This window comes from Saccopteryx bilineata, chromosome 2, assembly GCF_036850765.1.
Source record: "Saccopteryx bilineata isolate mSacBil1 chromosome 2, mSacBil1_pri_phased_curated, whole genome shotgun sequence".
Classification (NCBI taxonomy): domain Eukaryota; kingdom Metazoa; phylum Chordata; class Mammalia; order Chiroptera; family Emballonuridae; genus Saccopteryx; species Saccopteryx bilineata.
In genome coordinates this window covers 17647862-17669453 of record NC_089491.1, presented here as the reverse complement: position 1 = coordinate 17669453, position 21592 = coordinate 17647862, and the positions used below count along the sequence as shown (strand labels likewise).

Here is a 21592-nt window from a genome sequence, read left to right as displayed (position 1 = left end):
GTTCTGAGCCTGGGTCCTCCCAAGCCCTGACAGCAGCCCCGGGTGACCGTGTCCCCGAGTCTAGCACCCAGCTGGCAGCAATGAAGTCCAGTCTCATGTCTCTCCGCAACCTCAGGGCCACTCCTCCCATTGCACCAATTAACCGAATCTGACGAAAGGGAAGAAAAATGAGGAGAGACACTAGGAATTAAGAAGTACTTAACGCTGGCTGTTTATCAAGAAATTTAGGTTAGTTGGTTCAAAATGATCCCGCAAATCAATTTTTTTTTTTTTTTTGCCACAGGGAAGAGAAATATTGTTTTTAAATTATGTCTGTTTTGTTGATGAATATGAGAGAAGAGGGAGCTTTTATGCTTTAGTTCAGCCATCTACGTGGTCAGGACAGATTCCTCCTTTTCCAATCTGTCAGGCTTGAGTGAAATGAGATTAAATGAGATCACACTGGGTGAACTGTAAAGTGTGAGGCCAGAGGGTGAGATTATTATGACGAGACACGGTGGACTGAAATGTTCAATTTCCTAGCTTTGAAGACAGACAAATTGAAGTTTAAACACCAATTATGCTAACAGCGGTGTAATTTTGGAATGAAAATTAACCTCTCTGAGCCTCGTCTTTTTAAACAGTAAAATGGAAATTATAATCCTATTTCATGAATGTAATTGGGGGGTAGAACTAAGAAATAATATCTGGTCAAGAAAAAATTATAATTGGATATTATTTTGGGATGATACTAGTTTGGGAATTTTTTAAAAAGCAAAATGTATAGAAAAAAATAAAATAACTAGGCTACACAGAGCAAAATGCTTAAAGATGGATATACATTTCCTAAACCATTCTCGTTTTATACTGAATTGATATGTGAAAAATCATGAATAAAATATTCGCTTTTGCCCTAAATCTGGCCTTCACTAAAATTTTAAATCATCCATAAAGTAAAATATTACCTGATGGTATCAAAAGTGGTTTTAAGACACCCGACAGATTTAAAGTTGTGCCCAGTAGACCCTCTCAGTCAGACAAAGGGCTTCTCAGAATCTTAAAGGCATTACTTTCCAAAGCAGCTTAGCACACGACGCATGGCAAAGAATGTCTCGTATAAAGGATGGCAGTGGTTGCTTCTGTCGAATGAATTGGACATTCGAGTCTACATTTCTACACTGATATGGAGAAAACCCATAAAGATTTTAAAGGAGTTGTATCAACAACAGATATTAAAAGGGACAAGACTGCTCATGTTTCTAAAAGACCTCTAAGCCCCCAATGTCCCATAGGCAGGAAACAGGCTAAGAGATTTACTTGGTTGTAAACAAGGGCCATTTCTTTATAAGAACAACTCAGGGGCTTGGGGTCAAGATCCCAGAGGGCCAAGTGAAGAGCTGAGGAAAGTAAGAAACCCAGGAGCTGCTCCCGGAAAGAAGATGCAGGGCCTATTCAATTGCCGTTCAAAGAGAAGGCGTGACAACATTTCCCCAGAGTTGTGACATCTAGGACACTTCCATTTCTCCTCCTGTGAAGTAGGATTGTCCTTGACTGTCCCTCAGACTCTCCATCTCACTGTTGCATGCTGGGTCAGTGCGGGAAGATGTTGCCCTTTTAGCTCATTGGTTCTGAATAAAGAAGACTGATAGACAAGGAGATGAATCTGAGGAGCCTACACCACTCGGGGCCTGATTTCAGTAATAAGATTCTGGCATTGGCCCCTGATCCCATAACAGCTTTGGGCCGCGGCTCCTCTAACAGCATCAGTGGAATATAACAGAAGAAGTTAACTATTTGGGAGAGGAGAGGGTCTCCGAAGGACACCCCGTGGCAATGTTGCCAAAACAGATTGTGGTCTATCTACGTCCTGCTACCCAAAACCTCCAGCTTGGAGATCCAGCTGGGAATGTCTTCCTACTCAGTAAAAGTTCCTGGATGACTAAGGGAGTTGCCACATGAAAGCTCCTAAAGGTGGCCTTTCAACAATTCTAAAAGGTATCACTTCCCCGATTCTTGAAATAGCAGAATTCAGAACATCAGTTTGGTGTTTTCCGACAGCAACGCCTGGCTTACGCTCTCCCTTCTCTGAGAACACCCAACCTGTCTCATTTTGACCTATGACAATCCTCCCCACCCGCCAGAAACTGCTAAAACGCCACTTCTTTCAGGGAGGAGTTCTCAATTCTTCCTTTACAACTAATTTTTATAGTAACATGTGATTATCATGATAACAGCTATCATTTATTGAGCAGCTACCATGCACTAATTACTTTACTTAAATTACATGATTTAGTTTTTGCAACAGTTAGATTTAAGTGTTGTCTTATTATTACTTTATCCACAGAGATGAGGGAGGAAACTATGGGATTTGAAAATGAAAACTACAAAACAAAACAAAAAACAAACAACAAAAAAACCAACTGAAGTTCAAAGAGATGGACCGGACCTTCCAAAGTCACAACCCACATGGTACTTCTAAGTAAAAAGCATCAGGAATGGGTCCCGAACTCTCCTGTTCCCAACGCAGACTGCTGCCCCTCCCGCATAGAAAGCTCTGCTCAACCACAGTGAAAAGATGACATCCTTCTTCCTGTTCCTCCCTCTCCTAGGATATTGCCCCTTTCATACTAGCTTACCTTGTCAGGCTATTGAAGGTAGGGATTTAAAGAGCCAGGCTAGCTGGGTTAAACTCTGACTTTCCCTCTCAGCAGCTGTTAGATTGGGGGCAAATCACTCAATATCTCTACATTCTAGTCCGTACCTATGAAACAGGAACAACAAGAGTAACCTCCCTGTAGAGTTGCCGTGAGTAGCAAGTGTAGCAAGTGTATTATTTCATGCGGGACACTTAAAACATCGCTTGGCACCGACCTAGTGAGGACTCAGTCAATGTTCGCTATTCTTTTTTATTTCCTTCCCTCTTGCACTCTTTCTCTCTCTCTCTCCACCTCTCTCTTCTTTCCTTATGTTTTGAGTGTTGTTGTGTTTTTTTTTTAAATAACAATTTGGTTCGATCGATGAAGCTGAAAAGTAAATAAATAGCAGGTGCAGGCAGAAAGCAGATGGAATTCACTCTGGGTTTCCTTTCCTGTTAGCATTGGACGGGTTTGGTATTTGCATAATTTGTTCTCTGCCTTCTCCCAAACAGCCCCCGGGGCTCTCCATGTTTGTTATGTAACGTACAAATTCTCCCCACTTCCTTTTCTTCCTGCTGTCCCACCCCCTCCTTTCCCTAAATATTAATAACAGGTGTCATTGGTAGAGCCCTCACTATGTGTCAGACACCCTCCACGCTTCCTCGTAAAGAATACTTGCGTAGATATTATTATTCGCTTTTCCCCCCCACAGGTGAGGAAATTGAGATCCCACAGACATAATCTCTTACATTTCTGCTTGTGTTTTGCTAATATTTATGTGACATCAAATATAAATAGGGTATTGTTTCAAAGTGTTTATGGAAATGTTTAACTTCAGGAATTCTGTCTCTCTCTCTCGGAGAGAAAATGCCACTGTTCACTGAAAGATGTGTGTCTTAACCAAAATTGTGACTGAGTCAGAAGAAAACTTTTAGAAAGTAGGATTCATGCTGAAGGTTTGATTTATTGGAAATGTCCTCAGTAAGAAAGGAAGTTGACTCAATGGTAGTGAGACGCCCACTCCATCCAGTTTTAGGAGGAAATAAACCAGTGAGGAATAAGTCCTCACTTACAATCCAAGAGCCATGGGAAGAAGGCCCAGTGTGGAGCTGCTTCTGCTGATGACAGCTGTGGGGATGAAGTTAGAAGGCTGGAGTCGGATTCTACATGGGGCTATTGCCTCGGGCATTGCCCTCATGCCATTGCAATGTTTTGAGACTCAGCCCTATTCCTCCAGCTCTCCCCAGGACAGAAATGTTGAAATATTCTTTAATTCTTTCAGACCAACTCCCTATCATTTCTTATGGGTTCTCTGTTCCCTCAGATCTGCAGGTTCATGTGGTTTTACAAACTTTGTTGTTAGCTCCAGGCCCGAGTGTAAGTGGATCAGTCAGCTTTTATGTAGGTTATGCTGTATAACAAACAACCTCAAAACCTTATCAACATGCATTTAATTTTCACGCACATTTTTTGAGGGTGTGGGTCAACTATAGCTCTGCTAGTCTCAGCTGGATTCCACGTCTTATTTTGCAGCTCAAGTGGAAGGGGAAGCCAGTATCTGGGACATGCGATTAGCATAGAGGTGACCCAGAACAAAAGAATTCAGCCAACCCATGTGATCAAATTGAAAGCTTCTGTTCACATGAGACTAGCATCATGTCTACATATATCACACTGGTCAGGGTATGTCACATGGCAAAGACTCAAGGCTATGGAGCAGGGAAGCACAGCCATGGTTGGGAAGGAATAAATAATTCTGAACAGGTAATATGCAACAATGATGGACTCTGGACCTGCCATTTCAACAGTTCATCATCATCTGACTACAGCTTGTGTCATAGTGAAAATTCTTGATAGAAGTTCTGATTTATTTAGGATACCCCAAACTATGGAATGGATTTTCCTGGATCAGGTGATCATCCTTGAGTCAATCAGCAGTGGCTAGGAAAAGAGGATACAATAGCATTATATAAAGGGAAATACAAGAGCTTTGCCAGGGGTAAATTAGTTTAGAAAAATGAGTGAGACATGCACTCAAATTCACTTGAATATTGGCTTATTGCTTGTTTCTTTCTTTTTGTGTGTGTGTGTGTGTGTGACAGAGACAGAGACAGATAGGGACATACACACAGAAATGGAGAAATGAAAAGCATCAGTTGTTCATTGTGGCACCTCAGTTGTTCATCGATTGCTTTCTTATATGTGCCTTGACTGAGGGGCTACAGCAGACCGAGTGACCCCTTGCTCAAGCCAGCAACTTTGGGCTCAAGCCAGAGACCATGATGTCATGTCTATGATCCCACACTCAAGCCAGCGACCTCGTGCTCAAGCTGTTGAACCCGCACTCAAGACGGATGAGCTGGCAACCTTGGGGTTTTGAACCTGGGTCCTCCACATCCCAGTCTAATGCTCTATCCATTGTGCCACTGCTTGATCAGGCTATTTCCTTGTTTCTTTATCACTAACCTCATTATCATCTTTACTTTTAGCACCTCTCTACACTGTCACCCTCATTATCATCATGCTCTCTAATTCCTTGATGCTTTTACTCCCTTCATCAGCATAACCACCTTCATCCTCTTTCTCACCTGCATCACATCAGCAGCATCACCTTGACCTTCAGTATCACAGAATACATTGTGGTATTCTCTCCAACATCCATTCTTCCTCTCAACCACTGTGTAGTATCCATGGAGTTTGGGAAGGAAGTCAATTCTCCTCCCCAGCTCAAGGAGTTGGAAGTGATTTTAGTCAGCCAACAAACTTAATTTTACTATGACAATAGCTGTTACATGTATTGATTCAGGATGGATAAGTGATCCAAGTGGGTCTCATGAGAGTGCGATTCAAATCCTGTGGGTCAGTCAGAACAAAAAGATGACTTGTCTCTCATTGTATCAGGGAGTATATAACCCTGGATATTGCTGAAAACCACCTCATGGCTACAAAAATAGAAGACAAGCTTAGGATAAAACCCATGCAGAAGTAGAAAGAGGAGACAGAAGATCACGTGGTACTCTTTTTGGTGACCTTGTTGCTTCCCTGGATCAATCCTTCCCTGAAGCTTGTCCTGCCTGTCTACATTGTATGTATTTGATGGAATTCATCTATGTCTGAAGAAATTTTTACTACAAAAAGTATCCAAAATGATATATAGTCAAACTAATTATATAATCACACACTTTATCAACACTAATATCACTAATGCTATATCTGCTACCATTTTCATGACTGCCTCCACAATATCTCTGGAAATCCTTAATTGGAGATAAGTGACAGATATGAAGGGAAAAAAAGTACAGAAACATAGTAAGAAGATACTTTGTTTTCTATTAATATTTTTGGAATTTGTAAATAAAAGTTATATTTTTTGTACCTTTCATATCACTAAACCTATTGGCTCTAAAAGCAATTTGAGGCATACATAATACATTTTATGTTCCAAAACTAATCAAGTGATTTTATGGCTAGAAACCTACTCTGAAAAAAATACCCAGTCCCGATTGTGCAGGCAGTGAGGTGGGGAGGGTCATGCATTGGATCACCTGCCAGCTAAGAGTGCCATCCACTAACGTGCATGGGACCTCGGGAAAGTGGCTTTCCCTCTCTGAACGTCAGCGTCTTCACCTCTAAATTGATAGATGGGCCCAGGTTCTCACTAAGGAGCCTTAGATTCTAAGCTGGTTTTCAGATTTTCTGAGCAGTGAGGAAATGTTATAATAGATTTAGATCTATGAAATACATCCGGACACGTTTAGTAGCTTCTAAGTTTATAAAATACAAGTAGAATCATAGCCTGTGAGAGCCAGAAAGGACCACAGAGATCGCCTAATCCAACGCCCTCACAATTGAGATAAGGAAACCAGGGTCCAGAGAGGTTAAATCACTTACCCTAGGATGCTCAGGCAATTTCATGGCCATCCCCTTCATATACCCTCCTCATAACCTTAATTTCATCTGATTGTATTGACATAATCTTGCCCTGTCATCACTTCTAAATTGAGAATTCACCAGTGGTAGGTTGTTTTTCCCCCCTTCCTTCCCTAGCAACTGAATCCAAAGACCATGAGCTCTTCCAAAATGGAACTGTTTCTGCAGCTTTGAGGCTTCTTAGCTTGACAATCAAGCCAAGTTGAATGAATGAAAGTCAGTGAGAAGTGAAGCATTTCAACCATCCCCCTGTCTCTATACTGATCTCATTGAACTCTTCCAAATTAGCTGGTGGGGTGACTTTTTAAACTATCAGTGAGATAATTGAGCACATATTGAAGATCTGAGCCTATACTGCAGCTACCTAGAAGATGTTAGAGAAAGACTCAGAAAGAGTATCCTGAAATCACCCGCATCTGTTTACCACCGACCATTTTACCTGTCTCAAGCTTGCCTTCTGCTCCGGACACACCTCTCAGGAAGTCCCTGCTAATGAGCTTAAGTGGTTATTTGATTTTTCACTGTGAAATTGTCAGTTCTGCCAGTTAATATATTGGCCTTCCTTGTCCAAAATGAGGAGGGACAGATGCTTCATGACCTTTGCTGATTTCTACAATAAGAGAATCCAAAGGGAGATTTTATTTTGCAATTACACGAGTAATAAAAATGGGGTCCATTTGAAAGTGCCTCCCTGCAGTTTCTCCTCTGGACTAAGATCTGTAATGGAGGTCATCAGCTTATTCTGTTTGGAGAGACCTATAAGGGTCACAGTAAGATCACACACAGAATCCCAGGTTCACCTTGAGAGGGGAGAGAGAAAAAAAATCAGTGAATTTTCTGAGAAAGCATACTTTGCCATTTCTGCAGGGAGCTAGAGCCCCATATCCTGCCTAAATTTCCCTTCTGAAACAGACTGAAGGATGAGCTGGCCTCTCTGTGACCTTCTTTACCTCTTCTCTTTCAGACACAAGCAAGGTCATGGCTGCAGAATACGATTCCCATGGAATGCCCTTCCTGGAAGCCAGCATTTCGGGAAAGCAGCTATGGGTCAGAGCCTGAGAGCTGGGAGACCTGAGATCAAACCCTGGTCCTGCCACTTTCTGGTCATGCCACTCAGTGCCCATTTTATTCATCTCTTAGGTGGGATCATACCTACTTCACAGTGTAAATGTAACTGTTATAAATGATATAGGTAAGATGTTTGTCCCATAGCCAGTGCTCAACAAATAGCATCTGCCATTATTATTATTTTAATAGCCACCAGGCTGGGAGAAAAATATTGTTTAGACTCCTAAACTCAAGAACAGCATTTGCCTAATGAGGATGCACAGAAATGTCACCTGGGGAGATTATTAAAACACCAGTTCTAGAAATTAGCCCCAGAGAGTCAGATTCAGGAGGAGTGCATCTAAGAATCTACATTTTTTGACATGAGCTCCAGGTGATCCTGATGCATATGGTTTATGATCCACACTTTGAGTAAAATGTTGTGAAGAAGAAAATGAGCAGTCAGCAGGATTAGCAAATATTTGTTGATTCATTGATTGACTCATCGGGGACTTTAGCTCTCACCTGTAGAGGAGACTAAATGTAAACATCATTTTATCCTTGTGCTAATCAAGAAGTATCTCCATCTATCTAATTACATGCTCGCCTGCAACAAACCAAGCCTATTTCTCTTAGTAAAAATGAGAACAAAATGATAAGCAGCCCCATCATAAAAATGTCGTTAGACATTTGCAGAGAGCAGTCCCGTCATCCCTTGCCATCTTATGTTTTCAAAAGATGACTCATTCATTTGCTTTAATTTCAAGTCACTATTAAGACTCAATAAAATGCTCTCTAATGAACAAAGTCCTGATAAAACAGGAATCCGTATCAAAGACTATCGGAGCTCAGTGGGGCCTTGGAGACTTTCTGACATCGATCTCTCACTTGACGGATGAGTAAATTAAGGCCCAGAGGCCACATCACACCTTGGTGGCAGGACAGAGATTCAGAGCCCAGGATTCCAGTACTCCATTCTTCTTGCTACCTGTCACGAATTCTAATTCATTTTAAACTAATAAACACAGGAGTAGGGGCTCTGTTGACCTGAGAAACCAGTCCATGCATTAAAGATCACTGTCTACAGAGGAAATCTAAAGCTTACTGGTGGTTGACCAACAATACCATTATGAAGGAGGTGTAACTGTCCCTGTTTTACTAAGATAGAAATTGAGGACCGGAGTGAATAACTTGCCTAAGACCTAAGAGTAGCTGAAACAGCCCAAGCTTGGTTTGTCATAATCAACAGCTTACCTACTCTGTGCCGGAATTATGCTAGTCATTTGTTATAAGATGGTGACCAGGACCTCCACCACGCCAGCGTAATAAGTCAAGCATGGAGCATCATAAGTCAAGTCCTGGAGCTCGAGGACCACAGATTTTCTGTCCTCTCTCCCACTGTACACAAAGACCGGCTGGGTTGTGGTCATCCTGGAAATTGCAAAAGGTAAAGCAAAGCAGTTCCCGAGAACACAAGCAAGGAGGGCAAAGATTCTTTCTTGCTTAACAGAAGTGAGAGCCTAATCCGTGGAAAGCCAGATTGATGTTTCCTTCCTCTGGGCAAGCCCAGCCACAAAAGACACCAAAGAAGGACAGCCCATCCTGACGCTGGAATTAAATTTGCCATGATTCTACTCCCAGCAGTCAAATGTAGGGGCGGCGAGGGGAGGGAGCACCTCCCGGTGGCCGCCACCCACATTAAATGTTGAATTATCTTACAGTTGATAGTTCTCCAGATCCCTCAACCTTTAAATGCCGAACACTACATGCCTGTTGAATTTTAATCAATTATTTTTTTTTTCAACTGGAAATGTCAGACTTCTGTGTGGAATTACTCGGCGCTGCTGGTGTGACAACGACTCTAGGTTCAGTGTCTGAAGTCAAGGAACAACGGACAAACCAGCATGCGTCCAGAGACAGAATATGCAGACAGCCAGATGAAGACGTGTAAGGACACCCTACTTTTCATTAGCGCTCAGGTATAGGTAGGCGGATCTGAATTCATTTCGTCTTCTATCCTTAGCATAAATAAAACTAGTCAGGATTGCTAATGACTTGGGAAATGTCACTAAGAAAGCAGAAGAGGGAATGTGACTTCTCGTTGGTGGATGTTCCTGGAGCATCTGAAAAAGTGATATCCTTGAATCCTCACCAGCACTCTGATAGAATACAAACAGTCAGGATTTCTACTTTGAAGAAGAAACCGAGGCTCAAAGACACTTGCTAGTTACTGCAGAGCTTATAAGTGACAGAGCAGTTTAAACTGTGCATCTGGTGACTCCAAAAGTCAGCTCTTGTCATTACATCCGCTGTCCTGAACTGAGTCAGTACTGCATTCCTCTACCCGTATCGCAGAATGAGAGTCAGTCATCAGGTGTGTGTAAGCTGAGCACAAGTGGCTGGATCCTCTCACCCAATTCCCATCTATTATTGGTTTAGCTGACCCACAGCCTTCACATTCATGTATTTTTTTGTATTCAGATAAACAACTTCTATATTATTCTGTGAAAAATATTGTGTCTAGCATGTTCTGTATCATATGGTCACCTGTAATGCCGGTGGCCGAGGCCAGGCAGGTTTGCATTGGACTTGGGCAGACGGTAGAGGAACTGCAGAGCCGAAAAGCGCTGGGCTGTGCCCATTTCATAGTCTTGTGGTGGCGGGGGAGCAAACAGGCAGGGGAGACCATTCTCATGGCAGCAGGGATCCAACAGCAGATCGGCCCCTTGGAGTGGTGGGCAAGCAATCCACAGTCCGCCCTTACATAGGTTATACACGCATGGCTCTGCCACGTGCTCACACACTAATCGTGCAAAGTGCAAGCGAGCAAGTCTACCACAGCTGTTTTCCCCACAGTCACCAGTTTGACCACCAGGAAAGGTATGTGGTACACAGTAGGTGTTCAATAAATATTTGTTGACTTTTCCTTTCTTTTTTTTCTTCTTCTTCTTTTTTTTTTTTTGTAGTTCTCTCTCTCCCTCTTTCTTTTTCTCTCTCCTCAAACTGTGTTTCAGCATTAATCTCTAGGTTAAGAGTGCCAAATGAATCTTAGAAACTCATTGGTCTGCTCATTCATGGGGCCGTTAGCATCTACCTGGCTGTCTAAACAAAACTAACATTGAAGTCACAGCACAGGCCTCGAGGGAATAATGGAGAAGCAGGACTTCATTAATCACCAACCAGTTCCACCTTTTCAGAAGAGGCTGTCTGGTCAAGCACACAACTCCATGGCCTGACCCGCTTCCCAGACGCCCCGTTCTGCCCAGAGAACTATCCGTCCGCCCAGCAGGCTTAGCAGACTGTACATTCCTCAGCAGGAGTCAACGTGTCCCTGGCTGTCACTGTGTCCTGGCTCTGTCTCCTTCTCCTTGCAGGGGGAAGTGCTAAAAGCTGATTTAAGTAGCTCACAGCAGACAAGCGCAGTCGCCTTAGCTGCCTTTTCCATTAACTAATTCCCTGGGGAGGGAACCTGTCAGTGCCCCAATCTATCTTTCTAGCTTCATCTGTTACCACTTACTCTACACCTTCTACTCAAAGGGCTGCACTCAAGTGCACGCAGTGGCTGAGCAGATAACACGATGTTTACGTCGCCTCAAGAGAATTAGAGGGTAGATGCTCCCTGGGGAAGGGGGCAGCTATTACTTAGTCTCAGCAGATGGTGCCCGGGGGGAAGGTGGCTCTGTGCCGCTATAACTTCAAATTTTCAAAAGCTATTCTGATATCTAATACATATGTGAAATCTGTCAATCTTAAATACCACTTTAAATGTTCTAAAATTAAGTATGTGTCTACAAACACCTCTCTTCTTTAGTCCTTGTGGTTCCCTGTAATCTGTGTTTTCTGACCTTTGGATTTCTTTCACGCTGTTCCCTCTCTCTGGAAGTCTTGGCCCTCTGTCGCCATCTGCTCGCACTCTAAGGTGCCACCTCCTCTGCAGGATTGATTTTAGAAAGAGAGAGGAAGGAAGAGTGACAAAGGGTAAGAGAGGGAGAGAGGAAGAGAGATCAATTTGTTGCTTCCCTTATTTACGCATTCACATTGGTTGATTCTTGTATGCGCCCCAACCGAGGCTCAAACCTGCAACGTGGGCATATTGAGACCATGCACTAACCAGCTGAGCTACCTTCTGGAAGGGGCTGTGTGTTCTTACATCAGGAGAGCTTGGAAAAATAAAGCACACTCATTATCATCTTTAAATCTCCACCAGTAGCCTTTCTAAATGGCAAAGTATTTCAGCCTGCTGGGGCCTCCCTAACTGCTAATATTTAAGTAAAAAAAAAACAAACCCAAAACAAAACAAGGACTCATTCTTTTCTTTAGACTCATTAGGAGGATATGCCCCAAGTAAAAGCTGACATTGAGGATTTATCAATAGAAGTCTTACTCTGAAAGTTATTAAAAAATCATTTTCTGACTCCTGACGTTCCCGTTAAAATGTCGACACCATAAAGGCAGAGATTTGACCTGTTTTGCTTGTTGCTCTATCTCCAGACCTTAATACAGTGCCTGCAACATACATGTTCAACACATGTTTAATGCGTTGGGATCAGGTAACTCAAATCATAGCATGTTTGCTCCAGGAACAGGCTCACATTTTGAATATTAAGTGGTTCTTCCAATCTCAACTCTCACTCCAAAATGGCACATGAAGTAAGAACGCACAAATGACACTTCAAGTCCCAGCTCAAAACCTCAATAACTGAAACTTTAGCAAGATAGTTGATGGTTGTATCACTGTCTGTTGATCTTCTCATTAGTCATTTTATGGACAGTCAGTCCAAACACATAGTACCAAGGGATGGATAAGAAAGATGGAATACAAGTATTAGGATAGCTATGCCCTGTGGCTGGCCCCAAGGAATGTTCCTGATAAAAAAAAATATTACGAATACGGGAGTTTTCTGTGTTAAATCACAATGAAAAGGAGTAGAGATGACTTATTTACTTATTTAGTATATTGACTTAAAAACAAACAAACCCAAGAAAAACAACTATAAATTGGGAAAATAAAAATATATATTGTGGTGAAAATAAATGTTGGTTTACAGAATTCAAAGAGGCAATATTATAACCTACTGATTAAATCAGTAGTCAGCTATAATTTTACAGTTTCTCAAAAAGAAATTAAGCCCATATACAGTAAAATTAAAATGCCTCTTGCCAAAATAGGACACGAGATAAGGATTAGCTACCAAGTGACCAACATACAAAAAGCCATAAATATATAAACAAGTAAGTAGATTAACAGATAAATAAAAAGAAACAAGAGCAAATATTTCAGAATCAGGAAATACTGAAAACGCAACTAAATGTTATTATGGGAAAAGATAATTTAATATTTCATTCGCTTGAAATAAAAGAGCTTTAGTTAAATTTTCCTGTTCCAGCATTGGCAGAATGAATTTTTTTTTTCTATCTTGTATTCCTTCCTTTCAATAGAATTATACACCACACCCTTTCCCACATACTTTTGATGTTTGATTTGCCTTTAAGGAGAGCAGGTGGAGTATACATCCACCCCAACCTCATCTCCATTCACTTTGGGCTTGGTCATCTGGCTTCTTTGGCCAGTGATATATTAGCAGATATGCCATGAATAGAGCCTTTTAATGTGTTTGCTTGATTGTCTTAGTCCCTTGTGCTTTTGCTACCCATCACGAGAGGACCATGCCCTGGACAGCCTTTGGTCCAGGATGAAACACCTGTAACACAAATGGCACACAACCTGTGGCAGAACACCTCCTATCCGTCTTGCAGGCAACCCATAAAACTAGCGAATGAGTCAGGATCATACATGATTTTGCTGTAAAACCACAAAACTTTTACAAAACATTATCACAGTAATGCCTAACTACTATAGTCCCCGTTAAACCTATAACTTCTAATGAGAATCATTATTGTTCAAGGCGATATTCCCTTTACCTAACTTTCTCCAGCCCCTTGCATGCGTGGAACTTGGATTATAGGAAGCCCACATGAGATTGCAGAACCTCATGTAGATCATAGAACCTTATGTAGCGCTTTGTGATAGACTGGGTGGTATGCACACAGATACGAGCCGTGAACTCTAGACCTTAGTGACAGCTGGTCTTATTCTGAGCACTATAAATGGAAACAGGACCACATGACAATTGTGCCTAATTATAGAAGAAATCTTTATCAGTAAGGAAAAGCTAGACTATGTATGCTACAGTACTACTACTATTCACTACTACTACTAAATATTAATGCCCCAATTTGCATTGGTTTAGCAAAATGCACGTGCATGTCTCACTCATGCCAAGTCCAAGTGACTCTCCAGAGCAGCAATCCTCCACCTGGAGACTCAGTGATACAGGCTGATGGAGGTTGCACCAACCTGCAGCAGTGCCATCTAGAATCAGAGCCTCCTGTCAATGTGGCTGGTAAAATGCAGAGAGGTCTTATAGTGGCCATTCAATACTTCATCTCAGATATGGTGATATCACTTCCTCTCACGGCCCATTGGCCAGACTAGACATATGACCCTGTCCAACTACAAGGAGGTAGAGGAATAGAATGTTATCCTGTGCCAGATCAAAATGGAACTAGATATGGTTAAACACTGGGAATTTCAGCCACATTATATTGTCCTAGTTTTTACGCAAGGAAGGTAATCAGTAGGTTGTCAATGTGTGAATGATGATTACGATGTCAAACACGACACATGACAAACCTGAGCTGATGGATGTGTGAGCACAATTTTTTAAAAGTATCCTGGCATATCACTAGTGATAACGTACATTTAAAGTGAGTGAGTATCTCTATTAATGTGAAAGACTCTTCAGTGGGTGCTTACTGGTACCCTGAGCAGTGGAAAGCCTCCAAGAAAATACCTGCTATACCTCAGTCTGGGGTGATGAACCTGTCTGTTATCATTGGCATCGCACACAGAGAAAGACACAACCTTGTGAGCCCTTTTGGGAGTAGAATTGTACAGCACATGAGGTAGAGAGACAGACCATGCTAAGTCTCTCCATAGACCTAAATGGCTTTGGGTTAGATAAAACATCCCCAAATTGCTCAGAGGCTATCCAAGCATTAGAAAGTCCATGCCACAGAGAGCTGTGTTAAACTGAAATAGGACACCATGTAGATATGCAGAAAGAGCCCCTGGGGGAAACCACCAACTCCATAGTAGAGGTCATGCTTGCCAGGAAGGGGGTTGATGGTGGGAATTTCTAGCCATGGCTCACAATGCATGACCCAGGCAATGCTTGCCTCCTATAAAATGACTCGACTCTCCAGTATGACATCAGCGCCCAACGTACTGAAAAGTGTGAACTGGGCAAAATAACCACAGGGATAATAAAACTATTTTATAGGCTTGGAAAAATAGAAAGCAGTGTTTCAAAATGAGACATATTTGTAGGTCCATACAGGAAGAAAAATTGGTAATAGTGAAGGGAGTTAATAAGAGAAAACTGGATGAAAACTGTGCCTCCATGTCTTGGGTATGATTTTATTTACAACGTCTCTTTTGGGTATAAAAAGTAAGATCTGCCTGGGAAGAAACATTGTCCAGACATGACTCCCACTAGTATCATTTTATTTTTCTTCTTCCAGGCAATTGTGTTAAATTTGTAACTACCCCCAAGCATGCACACCTCCTGAGTGTATGCTGCTGACCACAACGTTCCATTTTCCCTGCTCAGCTCGGAGTCCTGGAGGCCGACGGCTTCTGTAAAACGATCTCTAGAGTGGACGCTGTGCGGATGACCCTGCCTCAGATGGTAAGAAAATATGACGTGACTCTAATACTGGGCAGAAAAACTGTGTTGCCTGTATCCCTGTGAATAAAGTGACACATACTTCTCTCCATGCTCTCGGGAAGGTCGCTGTCTTCTAAGCTACGGCATCCCTAACCGTTAGCGCTTCTTTGTTGGTTGAAGGTAAACGGCACACTGTAGAAGGAATCTGTAACTTTGGGGTGAATTTTTAAAGAGATTGGAATGTCGTTGTTGAATGCAATGTTCTGAGGTGAATTAGGACTCACCTCATTTGTTAGTCAATTATGCGTAAAGTTGAAAACACAATGCACTACACATGCACACACACACATTCATACACACACACACACACACACACACACACAATGACAGTTGTTATTTTTATGACCTTATGCTCCCGGAAAATACCAGCTTCCTTCTTTAATTTACCATGAATTCTGGTCAAAGGCAAGGATTTCTATCCCTTGAAGTGTACACCATTCACCTTTTTTTATTCCAATTAGTAAGAAAAATTAAATGATAACATTTATCAGAGACTCTTAGAAAATTCTTCCCTGAAAGCCTAGGCATTTTTGGTCATTTTCATAATTATAATGGTTCCCTCATCTGGGTACTAGAATTGACATGATGCATTGTTACCTGAAGAGCATGGAACACAATGTGTGAACCCTTCAAGTCTCGAGGGAGAACTTATGTAAGCTGCCACATATGTAGAAGATAAATACTGACCTATTATGCGGTCTTCTTATCTTACATTGTGATATGATACTTGTTTCATATTTACTACTTTGTCACATACCTATTAGCACAAAGGAGAAACTTGACCTACTTTTCAACGTTCTTGCCAGGGAAGAGAGGAAGCCCCACTCACAGAGCCCCACATGGAAAAGGACAAGTTGTAACTGAGTAGAACTACTGGGAGACATGTTGATAATAAGTAAGGGGTGGGTTTCTCACCCCCAGGAGAAGCTGTGTGCAGATGCAGTCTGCTGATGCTGAAGGGGTGATCACCCACATCTGCTCACCTCTCCTAAGATGGGTGGGGCGATTTTCTTTATCGCTGCCAGAAATGAAAAGAGTTAAAAAGCCTATCCCAGAAACAGGTCAAGAAACCAGCTCTTTTTTTTTTTTTGCATTATGTTTTTCTGAGGACAAAATAAAAAAAACTTTGCTACATAAACAATGTCTCCTTACATGTCACATGTATGTCTTTAAACACATTCATTTACTGCCTTAGAAAAAGGATCAAGTGCATCTTTGCTAATTGTGACAATAGCAGCACTCTGAATGTGCATGGAGTTCTTCCCTTTCTCCCTAGTCATAGCTTTCTTTTATTTCTTGCATTTAAATTACTTATCTCGTTGGCATCTTACCTCTTGAAGGCTTTCCTTTCTCTCTGTGGTTAAATCCTGGGACTCTGACAGTTTCAGTGGTATGCAAGGGGCCCACTCACAGAGCAGAGCGATCTGAGGTGCTGATGGGGTTCCAATCACAGCACTGGTAACCTAAAATCAAAAGTGACAGAACACAGTGTTTTAATTTGGGGAGTACATAGCCTTCTTCATTTTTATTTCTCTCTGTTCAATGTCTTTTGTCCCTGCAGTGAGTAAGAGAGAGGCATTATTTATCTATCTCCCTCATACAAAAATATAAGTTCTATGTACATTTAAACATTTCAGGTCACCAAAACTTCCTTGACCATAATACCACCTAAATTTTCTCATTGCTTGTCTCTTCCTCAGACTCAAGCATCTTTGGTTGCCTCTCTTGTCCAAGATTACTCCCCATCTCCAACAACACTGGCCTCTGCCCACACGTGTATATATACACACGATCTCCATATTTTCCTCACCTGATACCTAAATCTCATTATCTCTTTTCTTGGTTTACTCAGGAAACACAGAATACTTCCCATTCATTTTCTAATTTTTATTGTGGTAAAAGATACATAAAATATTTATTGTTTTAACTATTTATAAGTGTATAATTCATTGGCATTAAAAAATTTGTAATATTGGCTAAATGTCACCATTATCTATACCCTCAATTTTTTCATCATTCTCAACAAACACTGTACCCTGCCTTAATCCAGCAATTGGTGACCCCTATTTTACTTTCAGTGAATTTTCCTATTTTAAGTCCTTCCGTGAGTGAAATATTATCTGTCCATCTCCATTTGTCTTATCTGAGTAAGCATACTGTTTTGAAGGTCTGTCTATGTTTTAGCATCCATGAAAATGCCATTCCTTTTTACATTGAATAATATTTCATTGTATGCATATAACACAGTTTGTTTACCCAGTAATTTGTGGATAGGCACTAGAGCAGCTCCTACCTTTTGGTTATTGTGAATAATGCTGCAGTGGACACAGATGTACAAATATCTGTTTGGGGCTCTGCTTGTGTTATTTTGGATGTATATGTAAGAGTGGAATTGATGGATTATGTGGTAGCTCTATTTTTAACCTTTTGAGAAACTGCCAAACTGCCAAAGAGTAGCTGCAACATGTTTACATTCCTACCAATAATGCACGATGGTTGAATTTCTTCACATCCTAATTTACACTTATTATTTTCCATTTTATAGTTACAGTCATCCTAATAGGTGGTAAGAGGTATCTTATTGTTGTTTTTATTTACATTTCCCTAGTGACACCAAACACTTTTTATGTGCTTATTGTTCATTTATATATTCTCTTTGGAAAAAAAATTCATTTAAGTATTTTGTCCATTTTATTTATTTATTTATTCATTTTTAGAGAGGAGAGAGAGAGACAGAGAGGAGAGAGAGAGACAGAGAGAAGAGAGAGACAGAGAGAGAGAGAAGAGGGGAGGAGCTGGAAGCATCAACTCCCATATGTGCCTTGACCAGGCAAGCCCAGGGTTTCGAACCAGCGACCTCAGCATTTCCAGGTCGATGCTTTATCTACTGTGCCACCACAGGTCAGGTTATTTTGCCCATTTTTGAATGGACTAGATATATTTTTGGAAAATATATATTTTTGCTACTGACTTTTAGGATTTTTTTATATATTCTGAACAGTAATCTCTTGTCAAATATATGACCTATAAATATTTTCTTCCATTTAGGAGGTTGTCTTTCACTTGATGCTACCCTTTGATACACAAAGGTTCTTAAATTTGATGAAGTTGAATTTATTTACTTATTTATTTCCTATGCTTTTGGTGTCATATGCACGGAGTCGTTGCCAAATTCAACATCAAAAAGATTTTCCCATATATTTTCTTCTAGACTTTTATATTTTTTGCTCTTAAAGTTAGGTGTTTGATCTATTTTGAGCTAATTTTCTTTATAGGATATAAGATGAGTCTAACTTTATTCTTTTCCAGGTGGATATTCAGTTTTCTCATCACCACTTGTTGAAAAAACTGTTCCCAGCCCATCCACTTTATACTCAAAGCAGCCAATAGCAGTAAAGAGTGAGAGGGGACTGCTCCACCCAAGAAAGATGGCAACTGCAGTATTGGAGAATGACTCAGCACAGAGATTCCAGCAGCCGTCCCCCACAGTGTCTCTCCCTGGGCCTCCAACTGCATACTCTCCTCACGTAACGCTAGTCCTCTCAGCTCTCCCTCCACCAGAGCCCCAGACAGTCCATTTGAGGATCCTGACCTTAAGGACTCTTATCTCATTTCAAGAAACATCATGGCCTCGAGCCATACTATATAGAAGATGACAATCCTGAATTAATTAGAACTCAGAAAATCATCAATCCTATCAAAGCCTCCCACAACCACCAAGATCTTCACAGAGATCTTCTTAAGAAAAGGGACCTTGTCCCTCAGAATAAGCCAGGACTGCAGAAGGCGATGGTAAAGAGAAAACGAGATCAAGTAATAAAGCAGAAGGAAGAAGAAGCAAAGAAGAAGAAATCTGACTTGGAAATAGAACTGCTAAAACGGCGAGCAGAAGTTAGAGCAGCTTGAATCTGAGAAGCAGAATCTGTAAGAAGAGCAAGAAAACACCCCAGAGTTGGTGAAGGTTAAAGGTAATCTTAGGAGAACGGGCTAAGAAGCGGTCCAAGCCCGGGAGTGGAAGGCCCACGCCTCAGAGACTGTGTGGAAGCTGTGAGCAGGAGCCTCCTCAACACTTACTCTTGGGGCAGACGTCCCTGGGAGCATCCCAGCCAGCAGAGAATTGTTGCTTAGAAAAGGGTTTGGTCTTGGTTCACCTACGATGTGGGTGGGTGAATTACCTGTGACAGTTGCAATTCTTATTTGCCAAACAAAGGACATTGACCAGCACCTAAGTTGGAATATGGACCTGTGTTTAGAGACTTTCAAAAAACTACAAAAAGAGGAAGAGGGCACTGGAATAAATTGTTGAGAGTTACAAAAAAAAAAGTAAAGAGTAAAGGCCTTTAGAGAGACAAGATCATGCTTTCCTGGAAGCAGTTCCAGGAAGTCATGACATCGTAGAGTAGAAACGACCTCTGAGTTCCATGAAGGGAGTAACTGTTCCTTTTGAGTTCATCACAGTAATCTCAGCTCCTGGGATTATGCCTGGCACATTGTTGGCACTCAGTAAATATTCTCTGGGAAAAGGAAATCATTGAATAAATAATTTCACCTTTGCTCTCTAAAACCAAAGGTAAATAGAATGCAAAGATTGTGATAGTGGTGAGAGTGACAGAGTGTAAGGTTCTTCTGACATCGGTTCATGGAGACATGTCTGGCGCAGCTGGACCTTCCTAGCTCTCCTCAAAGACACGAGAGTGCTTCCATCGTTTTGCACACACTCCTGCAGTCTGCTGGTTTCCACGGTTCTCTCCTTTACCACAGTGGATCGCTGAGGGCAGCAATGCTCTGGGCTCCCTCTTCAGTGCCTGGGACCACCCTCTTCCCTTGGCCTACAACATTCTCACTTCCCAAATGCTCGTCTACATGCCCTGCACACATCTGAGCATACACATGTCATGGATATGCACAGAGACACTTTGCCTAGCCAACATCTCATTGTTTTGAATATCTCAACTTAATATCACTTTCTCACCAATACTTTCTCTGTCCATATCCTGACTTGGTTAGTCCTCCCTTTAGATCACCCTTCCCATTCTACATGTAGCAATGTAGGCAACTATTTGTGATGTGATTTGAAAAATGTTTCTTTCTCCCAGCTAGTATAAGCCTACCACACTGTTAGGTACTTAGTAGGACTTCAAAAACTGCCCAGTGAACAAGCCAATAAAAGACACCTCAAAGGTGATAACTGTCAATATTCTGAGCCAGCCATTATCTAGAGCTGAAGCTAACATTTTTTTTAATTTTAATAATTTTATTTTTTTTAATGGGGTGACATCAATAAATCAGGATACATATATTCAAAGATAACATGTCCAGGTTATCTTGTCATTCAATTATGTTGCATACCCATCACCCAAAGTCAGATTGTCCTCTGTTACCTTCTATCTAGTTTTCTTTGTGCCCCTCCCCCTCCCCCTTTACCTCTCCCTCTCCCCCTTCCCCCGTAACCACCACACTCTTATCAATGTCTCTTAGTCTCACTTTTATGTCTCACCTACGTATGGAATAATGCAGTTCCTGGTTTTTTCTGATTTACTTATTTCACTTCATATAATGTTATCAAGATCCCACCATTTTGCTGTAAATGATCTGATGTCATCATTTCTTATGGCTGAGTAGTATTCCATAGTGTATATGTGCATCTTCTTTATCCAGTCTTCTATTGAAGGGCTTTTTGGTTGTTTCCATGTCCTGGCCACTGTGAACAATGCTGCAAGGAACACGGGGCTGCATGTGTCTTTACGTATCAATGTCTTTGAGTTTTGGGGGTATATACCCAAAACTTAGAGGGATTGCTGGGTCATAAGGTAGTTCTATTTTCAGTTTTTTGAGGAACCACCATACTTTCTTCCATAATGGTTGTACTACTTTACATTCCCACCAACAGTGGATGAGGGTTCCTTTTTCTCCACAGCCTCTCCAACATTTGCTATTACCTGTCTTGTTAATAATAGCTAATCTAACAGGTGTGAGGTGGTATCTCATTGCCGTTTTGATTTGCATTTCTCTAATAACTAAAGAAGATGAGCATCTTTTCATATATCTGTTGGCCATTTGTATTTCTTCCTGGGAGAAGTGTCTGTTCATGTCCTCTTCCCATTTTTTTATTGGATTGTTTGTTTGTTTGTTGTTGAGTTTTATGAGTTCTTTGTATATTTTGGATATTAGGCTCTTATCTGAGCTGTTGTTTGAAAATATCAATTCCCA

General features: G+C 41.3%; 1 pseudogene; it reads left to right on the top strand.

Annotated features, from left to right (window-relative positions):
• Positions 1-19433, top strand: part of LOC136322170 (uncharacterized) — a 129136-nt pseudogene extending 109703 nt beyond the window's left edge.
• The last annotated feature ends 2159 nt before the right edge of the window (positions 19434-21592 follow it).